Source organism: Ruditapes philippinarum, unplaced genomic scaffold (genome assembly GCF_026571515.1).
Source record: "Ruditapes philippinarum isolate M1 unplaced genomic scaffold, ASM2657151v2 ctg21076_1_1_1_1, whole genome shotgun sequence".
NCBI classification, from domain to species: Eukaryota; Metazoa; Mollusca; class Bivalvia; order Venerida; family Veneridae; genus Ruditapes; species Ruditapes philippinarum.
Window position 1 is genome coordinate 1 of NW_026857226.1, and position 9,923 is coordinate 9,923.

Here is a 9,923-nt window from a genome sequence, read left to right on the forward strand (position 1 = left end):
TTATTAATAATAGAAAAAACTATATAAAAAAACAACAACAACAAAAAAAAACACACAAAATACAATCTCTTGCTTAATATATGCCTTTTAAGAAAAATGAAAAGTCGAAAAGAATATAAGACATACAACATGGATTGTTAAACAAGTGGTATATTTTATCTATCTATGTCACTTATTTTTCATAAAAAAAATCTGAAAAGATTAAAAATTATAGTATCAAATATTTTATCACCAATATTAAATACGATAAAGTAACAATTTAACCTTTTGAAAAGTTAGAGTAAAAAACTAACCTTATTATAAAAAACAATCACTTGCTTGTATGCCTTTTAAAGAAAAATGAAAAGTCGAAAAGAATATAAAAGACATACAACATGGATTGTTAAACAAGTGGTATATTTTATCTATGTTACCTTTTTTCATAAAAAAAAAACATCTGAAAAGGTTAAACATTATAATATCAAAGATTTATCACCAAAGTTAAATATGATAAAATAACAATACGAATCTTCCAAAGTTACAAATAGTATGACCATTTGTATCGTGTTTTAAATATATTTGTTTCATTTTGATAAACTTAAACACAACATAATACAGCATGTTGGATCTTATAAATTTAAAACACAATCATAAACAAAAACATAACATTGTTTTAACTGAAGCATATTTACTTTCAAATTAACCATTTTTGTGTGACCATGTACAGCTTATTTATTTAAAAGCATAATGTGAAGCTTGATAAAGGCATGAAGATAAAAAAGCATATCTTTCAAAGCTTTTTTTCATTTTGTTTACCAACTATTTACCAACTTTCAAAGATATTCGAGATTCAGATATTTTTACATTATTTTTGTTGTTTTTAAGCAATAGATTTTCATGCATGCATAAAATTTCATTATTATAAACTATTTTGTATTCAAACTGAAGCTGTGTATCTTAACTGTATTGACAGTTATAAAAATGCACATCACATGCAACTTAACTATTATAATCGTATACATACATTATTCCCCAAGGTTTTTGAATTTTCTGTTTGTTTAGATTTTTTCTGTTGTATATTTTGGGTTGAGTTTGTTCATATACATACGTTTATCGAATATTATTCCATGAAATAGTGAGCCACGTTTGATAATCTTGATAAGGAACATAAATCACATTTCCATATCTATTTTTATAGAATATTTTTCCATCTTTTGTCCAAACTTGTTCGTGGAATAACATAAATTATATGTACATACACCTATAACTGATAAATAAAAACATGTCTCAGTTTAAGATAACCCGACCAAAATAAAAGAAAACCTATTGAGCATGACAGATCGCTAAACGTAAATTGAATACAATAGCGGTCCAAAGAACATGTGCGTTTCTGAAAACTACACCATAATTTATAACAATGTTTCATAGAAAACTCCTCGTCTTAAACGTACTTTTCATTTGAATGTATGTTTGAATGTATGTTCCTTTGGCGAACTGAGGAAAATAAAGTTTGAGATTAACTGAGGCTGTTCACTTTTAGAGAACATTCCTAATAATCGCTATCATTATAAGTGTCGTTACAATTGTTACCTCCCGTTTGTTACACGCAATTGAATTCAAAGTGTATATTATTTATTTATACAAGTTATAACGGTCATCCTCGATTTGTTACAATCAAGCATGTCTAAACAAACAGCGGCCATTAATGATGCGCAACAAAGAATAATTTGTCATTACACACACTTTGTTTGATGTAAATAAGGTGCCACTAACCGTTGTTTTGGTTCAAAATGGCCACAGGGAAGCCTATTCTAGTAACCACTGGTCACAGGCAGCACGTGACCGATAATCGACGCCATTTTTAAGAGATTTTCATTGGGGGAAATCAACATGACCATTGTTGACAAGTGACTGCTACCCGGAAGTGACCGTTAACTGCAGTGAAAAATATTCCAAAATCAACATCACATCCTTTATCATAAAATCATCGCCCCGATCATGATGATGAGATGTGTTGCTGCAGCTGATGATGATGATTATGATAATGATGATTGTGATGATTTTGATGATGATGATGATTATCAATATTAATATTATTATTTTACTTAAAGTATTAGGAATTAATTATTATTATTAGGTGAGAATGATTTCCTGACACATTATTATATGGAGAGCTTAATCAGTCAATATAACGTTTTCAAACTATGATTCATTTAATTTGTTTGGTTTGCAAAAGAGCAATAATTTTTATTTATTTTTATATTTATGGGGGGGGGAGATGGGCATATAGGATCAAATGAAATAATTCAATAAAATGTCTTGTCTCTACAGCCTGGCCAAACCCCTCACGGATACTTTGTCATGCTACATTACTGTTCTGATCAGAGAAATTAAAAATAATTGATGAGGGCAGTTTCTATAATCGATTGTACGCGTTTGAAACAGGCATAAATTTGTGGCTTATATTAGTACAGTCATGTTTTTTCTATAAAACTGAATATTTATACATAAATATACCTAGTTGCAAAACGAAGTATTCACTTGGTTGTAAGTTATGTATACCACATACATCAGCAAAATAGAGGCAAATTTGGTTTGAAAGTTTGCAGAAATGCATAAACCATACAATACTTTAATTTGTATTGGAATTTAATAGTAATAAGAAGTTTTGTTTCGTTTACATGGTTTAAGTAGCGTTTAAGTAGCGAAAGGGTAAAATGTTAGGGGCGCACTGTAACACCCAACTTTGGGGTTCAACGCACTTTGCTTGCCCGCGACACTGTTAGCCCGCCTACTTCACACTGCTAGGAAATGTATCATAACGTTTTCATGTTGAATCAGTAAAGTTTTAGAGTTTAGCCCGCTGACCCGCCAGCCCGCCCAGTTCACACTATTAGCCCGCTTCACTTTCAGCCCGCCCACTTCACACTGCTAGGAAATGTATCATGAGGTTTGAATGTGGATTCAATTAAGTATAAAAATTTAGCCTGCTGGCCCGCCAGCTGCCACCCCGCCAGCTCGCCCATTTCACACTGCTAGCCCGCTACACTGTTAGCCCACCCACTTCACCCTGCTAGGCAATGTTTCATAACGTTTCATGATGATTCAATTAAGTATTAAAGTTTATCCCGCTGGCCCGCCAGCCCTCGCAGTTCACACTGCTTGCCCGCTACACTGTTAGCCCGCCAACTTCACACCGCTAGGAAATGTATTATAACGTTTCCATGTCGGTTCAATTAAGTATTAAAGTTTAGCCCGCTGGCCCGCAAGCCCGCTCAGTCGACACTGCTAGCCCACTACACTCTTAGCCCGCCCACTTCAAACTGCTAGGATATGTATCATAACGTTTTCATGTTGAATCTGTTAAGTTTCAGAGTTTAGGCCGCTGGCCCGCCAGCCCGCCCAGATCACACTGCTAGACCGCTAGACTGCTAGCGCGCCCAGTTCACACTGTTAGCCTGCTAGACTGCTAGCCCTCCCAGTTCACACTGTTAGTCCGCTCGACTGCTAGCCCGCCCAGTTCACACAGTTATCCCGCTAGACTGCCATCCCGCTCAGTTCACACTGTTAGCCCGCTAGACTGCTAGCCCGTTACCCCGCGTACTTCACACTTAAATTCGCCAGTGACTTTTTAAATGGGAAATCTTACATACTTCTTTAGAAAGGGCAAACATTTTATTGTGTTTAAATAATGAATTCAGAGAAATGTAAGATGCTTGTTACCTGTATAAAGTAGCCATAATGTGAAATCATTTGTCATAACAGTAGCAAAATATAAACAAAGCAGTATTTTACTTCCATATAAAATACTGATTCACTATAAATGTACTCATCGCAAAAAAAGCAACAGATGAAAAAGATGGTTCAGGTAATTGGCCAATGAGTAATTTTTTGGATACTATAGAAGTACACCAAAGTTAAAAAAACTTTTAAGAAATACAAATAAAAGAATAATGGGCCTTTAAAACGTTATTTTCATAATTTCGGGACGATCGACACCATCCCATCTAGATCCCTCAGTGAGAGCTTTACATTTTTATGAAGTTTCGCTCTTAATGTGTTACTATATACTAAAATAGTTTTACTGCCTGTATGGACTACTACTATTTAAGGCCTCATCTACACCTAGTCAAGTTTCATAAATGTCACATTTAGATAAGCTAAATAAATGGCACTTTCAACATTTGATCAGGCACATTTTTTACTGAAATGTATTATTTAGATTTCCCAGGATTTTTACCTTTGTCTTAACTAAGACTATCATATTTCTATAAAATGTGTAAATAAAAAAGCGGGAAAATGATGCAATTACCTAAACATAATGGTGTTAATGTAATGTGTACATTCTTTTAAAATAAATGGAAAATGTGAGAAAAATATATTTTGAGCTTATTAATTGATACAATTGTTTTTATTTGATGAAAGTTCTTCTCTAACTGATCATGATGATTTAAAATCCTTATTGATTCTACTATAATTCAGGGCACATGTTTTGCGTCTACTTATGTTTACCGTTGGCTTTGATTACACAATATATCATTTAAAAGTCATGAAAATTCATTTTTATTGATTGACTTTTTATGACCCTAAAGTGCGGTCCTTTTTCTGATGTTAAAAATGCATATGTACTTGTTTAACGCACTTTAGGGTCAAAATTGGTCCCCAAAGTACGAAACGCACTTTGGAGTCAAACTCCAAAGTGCATTGCACCCTAAAGTGCGGTGTTACAACGCACAATTGTGATTTTTAACGCTTTTTTGCCTCGTTACGTCATCATATATTCCAATATATGTTACGTCATCATATATTCAAATATATATATATCTTAGATATTATGTATAAAAAAAACCCTGAAACCAAGTGCACACTTCCTTTTGAAACTCAGTTAAAAAATGTTAATTAACCTTTTATTATTGTTGTTTTGATGACTTAAAATGATATCGAACGATAATGTTCAGCATTTGCATGTACTAAAGTTGTTTTGCCTGTGTAATATAACTATTACAAGTGAACAAAGTACAATTCTTGTAGCGTATGTGAATACATGCTTGGTTTGAAAGTATATGATAGTATTTCATTCATCTAACATATAGAGCACTTCATAACATTCATTGTTTTTACTTTAATATTAACTCTTTAATGTTTTATCGCCCTATTTTCAGGTTGGTGAAAGAGGCATCATCCTACCAAAGACCAAGTAAGTTATCTATGCCCACCTTTTTTATTTCTCTGAATTACATCGATTTAACACAGGTTTTTATGTCAAAACTAATTTCGATTAGATTTAAATGATATCAATGTTTAGTCAATACATAACGAAAGTTTTAATGTTGAATTTTAAGCAGTACTGTATGTCCAGAGTAACACCGCATGCTCTTGTTTTACTGGGACTGCACTTTATACAGCACCCAATATGCAGATACTAGTTAATAGGGTAATAAATTAATCCTCCTTTATATTATTTTACGCTGCTTTTACGAGTTATAACTTTTGTCAAACATTAACGAAACCACCACTTACATGTACGCCCATGATCCCATTTACTCATGCATGAAAATAGCGAAAAGAACACAAGAAAACAGATTTATCTCGTATTATCAATTATTTATGTGAAATGGATAACGTTATAAAGTTAATAATTTTCATGTTTGTGTCAACATATGCATATGATTTTAATATTTCAAAAATGTAAACGTTAATACAATAATAGGCACAATATCATAATCGTTATGATTCTATTTCCATGTTTCCTAAAACATGTGAAATGCGATATGCAAATAAAGTCCGAGTATCTTGTTTAAAGATACTTCTTGTTTGACTGCAGATGAGATCAGTTCTAGTAGCCATTATCATAGTCAGTCGAAGCCATCGTACCCGTTGTAGTTGTCGCCGTTGTCGTAACAGACGTCATAGTAAAAAAAAACGTTGTCGTAGCAGTCGTGGTTGTAGACGTTGTCATAGATATGCAATCGTTGTATAACTACTCATTGTTTACAAGTCGACTTGTAAGTTGTAGCTATACTAGAAATCATAGAAGTCTAGAGTACTCGTTTTCAATGTTGTCTTCATGTCGACGACTTATGATCGTAATATCGTAGAGGTCGTAATCGTTGGTGAAGTCGTAGCCGTATTTGTCGATATACTTACTTAATGAGTTGCCGTGGTCATTTGTATGGTCGTAAGTGTCTGTGTGGTCTTTTAAGTCGTTTTTGAGGTCGGTCCTAGCCTTCGTAGACAATTACTTGTACATTGTAATCGTAAAAGACGTAGGAAATACCAAAGGTAGTCTTAGCTTTACTCATAGTAGTCGACATCGTAGTTTTGGCATTCGACATAGCTGTTCCCGTAGTAATTAGTTGTATTCATGGTTATCGTATTTGTTGTAGCGGTACATTAGGTCGTAGAACTCGTCGTCGTAGTAATGCCCGTAGTCGTCGGAGTTTAAGTCTTACTGTAGTCATAGATAAACTTGTTAGAAGTTTTAGTTTTCGTTGTCGTAGTCATAGCTCTGCATTCGTCATGAAAGTTGTAGACATCATAACAGTGGTCGAAGTCATCGTGGTCATTGTCAATGCCAAAATTGTATTTCTTAATGGTGTAGTCATGGCCGTATTCATAGTTGCTATATACATGTAAATACGGTTTTATGCAGCATCTGGGCGCATTTACCTAACGGTTAACTGTGTTGTGTAAGCTGTATATGTCGTAAGCTGAACACAGTGCAACACGCTTTATAAAACATAATGTGGGTTACAGCTGAAAGTCAGGGCTTGTTAATTATGATGAAGGCGTGAACTTGTAAATTATAATGAAGGCGTGAAGAGAAGAATATTAGACCTAGGGAGTAAAAGAAGGTGTGGAGGGAACAAAATCATCAACATCGCACCGCCCTTCATAATTATCATCACTTAAAAAAGCATCAGGTCAATTATCGTCGAAATCATTATCGACTCTGTCTTCATCAAAATCATCATCACATCTTTCATCATGAAAATCATATTTCATCACCATCATCATCATACTTGTCAGCAAGAAAAAATATCTGCACCTGAATTATTAATATTATCAAAATCATCATTATCAAAAACTGCACTATCATATTCATCATATAATCACCTCCATCACCATCGATATATCAATTATCATCATCATCCATTATTCCATCATCAAAATCTTCATCACCATCATAGCAAAATCGTAATTATATCAACCCAATTGTCATCATATATTATGTGACTATTATCATTATAAACTGGTACGTTATAAAATGTATTTGGCCCTATGTCTTTAATATATTGTGTCCTATGTCCGTTACACTGTTCTTATATTGTGAGTATATCTCATTTAGTTCCAAAGTGTTTGATGGTACCTATATTTTACTTGCAAAAAATCAAATAAATATGTTGAATATGTAAATCCTTTTGTAAGATATAGAAAAAAGTATTTCACTAATTGACATTTAAGGTTGATAAAACCTATCTTTTTTCTTTTGAAGTGACGATGATATAAAAACGTGGCTGAATGAGCTGAAACAGCAAACTGAGAAAGATGAATACAATGACAAGGCATTTGATAAAAAACCTAATGGAAATTCTGAGTCAGCACAACTTTCTGTAATTTTAAAGAAAATTTGCAACAACATTGAAAGTAGAAGTAAATACCAAAGGTACAGCTTACAGTATATTTCTGAAAATCTCAATATCTTAAAAGCTAGTGTGACACCTATTAAAACAACTTGTACTGGTCTATTTGAGACAAAATTTAATGTAGTCTGATATAATCTTTATCGTATAATATATTTATTTATTGAAAACTAATCTACTTTACTGCATAATATTAGCATAATTATGTGATATTATGTTTGCTTTAGAGTCGTGAGATATGAGTTACTACCCATTTAATAATGTAATGCATCACTACAATATACAATAACTTCAGTATTGTTCTCAACAGTATATTATAACCTCATAATATTACTATATAAAGCAACAATCATATATTCATTTTCTATTTTATATCGTTTGTAATAATATTTCAGGTTTATACAAATTGGAAAAATGATGTCTCTGATATTCTATGTCATTGTGTGATATCTATAAAAATTGAAATAAACATTTGAAAATACAATGTCTAATAAGAATTTGAATTATAAATTACATAAGACCCAGTTATTAATCGATGCATATTTTAAAACGAAACCCCCTTTTGTTTTACTTATTTTCTTCAATTTGCAATTGATCCAATATTGCTTAAATATAATTCGAAGCCTCATTGCATCTATTTAATAAATTGTATTCATGGATTGACATATGTTGCGCTTTAAAGATTTTTTTATTAGATAAGTTTAAATAGACACGAGGCTAAAAAGCTTCTAACTGCTGCTAATTTGGAAAATAAACTCTATTTGATTGTCAATCTGTCATTGACAGTTGTTTATTAAGTATGTTAACTTATTTCACTTCCAGATAAACCAGGTTTGAAGACTCTTTCTGCCTCATTAATCATTGTTGTTGCTGTTTTCTTTTCAATTTCTTTAGATGGGTAAACTATGTGCTTAATAATGTATAAATTACTTGTTTAGATCATGTTAGATGCCATTATGTTAGACAACTAAAACATGGGGCTGATCATGCAGTTATGTGTCGTAAAGATAGCCAAATATAAAACATACTGTTTATATATCAATTGCAAAGGATTCCGAAGCAAAAATAGTTCATCCCTATGGTCATTGAGTAACATTATGAAAACTCTAACGAGACACCAAAATAAAAAGTAAAAATATTTTGAGAAAAAAATGATAGCATTTCGTCAGCTTAAAAGAGTTTTAATATTTCAAATATTTTACCCAAATTTAGATATAATTCGGTGATATTTACTTTTAGTCACGACCCAAACAAATGTTATATGAGGAAGTCTTTTGCATAGCTTTAATTAAATATTGAAACTGTCACACTGCAGGGGCTTGCTTTCCAAAGTAGAGACATTATATTCGAAGCTACAAGAAGCTTGCAAAAATTTGGAAGCAGATGCATCCAGGGGTACGCCACCTCTTGCAGTGCATGGAGCAGGTGCTCGCCAAAAAGAATCTCCAGACGAAAGCAAATTATCAGCTGCTATTGTTAATGCAGAAAAGTAAATTGCATTATTTTTGTCAATTTTGATGCAACAGTAATTGTTTAATGCTTTTTATGTGAATTAGTGTGTTTGAACAAATCTCTTTCAAACGTTTGTTTTTTTATCTTGATAATTTTAGTACCTGATGTCTTAAGCTTTAAAAATCAGCGAATAAAAATTCAAATGACTATAATTATTGATTTCAGATGAATAACATTTCATTGTTCACCTGTACCTTATATAAAATACAAACTGATTTTGAAATCATCAACATTTTTAGATGGAGACCTAATTATCTATAGCTATACATTAACTCCTTATTTCTGTTAAACTGACACCTCATAACAAATAAAGTCAGTAGATCTGTCTTATAAAGACACAATGAATTGAATTTCCAAACATACATTCATTACTCTACTTGTATATAGATGCACGTCTTGCTAAAATTATACATTATTAAACATTATTATCTTTTTTTTCAGATTGATTGAAAAGGTTTCATCAAAACGGTAATCAAATTTATTTTTGATACAAGTCATTCATACTTCTTAAAATTAAACAATGTCGACTGAAATTCACGAAGGTTTGTGACAGCTGATTATTTAAGAAAATGCAAAGATATAACAATTCCTTATCACGAGATTATTAATAATATACTATGAAAATGTTTATAGTGAATTATAAAATCAAAACTCGAAAGGTTTATACATGTATTGAAATTAATTTTAAACACAGTTGGCGACACTGAATCAAACTTAGGTCCCGAGATTAGTAAGGAAAACTGTTTAACTATATACCATCAAAATATTCGTGACATAAGAAGTAAATAG

At 32.1% G+C, this 9,923-nt stretch overlaps 1 long non-coding RNA gene across 1 annotated transcript; it reads left to right on the top strand.

The window, feature by feature from the left end:
* The first annotated feature begins 7,479 nt into the window (after positions 1–7,479).
* On the top strand, positions 7,480–9,669 carry LOC132749113 (uncharacterized). The gene is made up of 3 exons (XR_009628375.1): positions 7,480–7,645; positions 8,938–9,111; positions 9,576–9,669. It is a non-coding gene; the product is annotated as an uncharacterized LOC132749113 (long non-coding RNA).
* The last annotated feature ends 254 nt before the right edge of the window (positions 9,670–9,923 follow it).